Source organism: Daktulosphaira vitifoliae, unplaced genomic scaffold (genome assembly GCF_025091365.1).
Source record: "Daktulosphaira vitifoliae isolate Bord-2020 unplaced genomic scaffold, ASM2509136v1 Scaffold_1, whole genome shotgun sequence".
NCBI classification, from domain to species: Eukaryota; Metazoa; Arthropoda; class Insecta; order Hemiptera; family Phylloxeridae; genus Daktulosphaira; species Daktulosphaira vitifoliae.
This window is the reverse complement of record NW_026099572.1, coordinates 59,311,351-59,312,861: the sequence shown is the minus strand read 5'-3', so window position 1 is coordinate 59,312,861 and position 1,511 is coordinate 59,311,351. Positions and strand designations below refer to the sequence as shown.

Genomic DNA, 1,511 nt, shown 5'->3' with positions numbered 1-1,511 from the left:
AAAAAGAAAATAACAGAGAACAATAGAACACGTATATATCGCTACGGAGTACATGCTATAATTATTAACATATGTACTCAATATCACACACACACACACACATATATATATATATGTGTGTGTGAAGAAAAAATCATCTAAGGAAACATTTAAGGTATTCAAAATGGCCATTTATTAATAAATATTTTAACCAGCCCTTACAACTCATCACTACCCACATTAAGTATCTATCACAAGTAGCCAAACACAAATACTTTACTTTCTCCGCCGAGAATTATCAACTTAAATAACTATAAAAGGAAACATATAAATGTGCTAATATTTATTTGAATGATTTATTCTTTAAAACTTCACGTAATAAATATGAATAAAATAAAGGTAATGGATAACATTATTGAGTCCTATAAATTATTAAGTCTAGACTCTACTATACCCATTAAACTCTGAGACTCACATACACTATTATACCTCACCTTCCTTTCTTATACTTAATATTTATTTATTAAAAAACTTTTTATACATCCAGATTATCAGATTATACTGTTGTTACCAGGTTTCAAAATCTAGACTATTCGGATAACCGAATGGTACGGATAATTCTCATTCTTTAAAATTATACAATGTGTAAATGTACCGAACTATAGTAAAATATGAGTGAGTATCTAGAAAGGGAAAAAATACGTTTCATTGGTTTTGGCTCAGTATAAATATTTTTTAGAGCTGAAAGTAATTTGTTGATACCAATTACGTGTATAATTTCCTTAAATTACCATTAAAATCAATGATTGAATTTCGGAATATCATTGAGAGTTATTAACACTTTGTGAGTGTATTCAATTATAAAAGTAAAAATAAAATTGTCCAATAAGTTACAAACGTGATTAAATATAATATTTAAATTAATTATTGTATAAATATTTTATTACGAGTTATTGTATTACTAAATGATAATCATATATGTTGTGTAGTAATATTAACTTAATGTTATTAATTATTGCTTACCATTTGAAGAATTAGCACCATCATCTTCATCTAACATAATATATTTATTGTTTTATTTAATATAGCTTAAAATTTAAAAGTTTAAGAGTATATGGAATTATGAATTATTATTATTTTTAATTGTACATCTATAATTGCCATTTTTATTACTTTGACGATTCATTAATAATCCATTATTATTACACAAAACTCTTTGAATATGCATAGGTGAGGCCTAGTATAACGCCTTATATATATATATATATAGTTTAAGGTATTCAACAACACATAAGTAAAAACACTTTTGTAAAGAAACCGAATTAAGAGGACGCCACACCGTGGTAATTTTAGGCTTAAAAACTATCAAAAGTATAATCTTTATTACTCAATCTAAAGTGATCGTAGAAATTTGAAATTTTGAGGATATTTAAAAAACAATATTTTGAAATGTTTGTAATGGGCTTTTTTTCTTAAGATTTATATTCTAGCCGTAACATTTTTGTAAAGATACAAGTTTTTTTTTTTTTTAA

General features: G+C 25.0%; 1 protein-coding gene and 1 long non-coding RNA gene across 2 annotated transcripts in view; one reads left to right on the top strand and one right to left on the bottom strand.

Annotated features, from left to right (window-relative positions):
- LOC126908496 (secreted protein C-like) overlaps positions 1-1,511 on the top strand; it is a 181,391-nt gene that overhangs the window by 42,376 nt on the left and 137,504 nt on the right. The window lies entirely within an intron of this gene.
- The window catches only part of LOC126909231 (uncharacterized), a 9,822-nt gene continuing 9,308 nt past the window's right edge, over positions 998-1,511 (bottom strand). The window contains exon 6 of the long non-coding RNA XR_007704967.1: positions 998-1,032. This is a non-coding gene — a long non-coding RNA (uncharacterized LOC126909231). The remainder of the gene's footprint in view (positions 1,033-1,511) is intronic.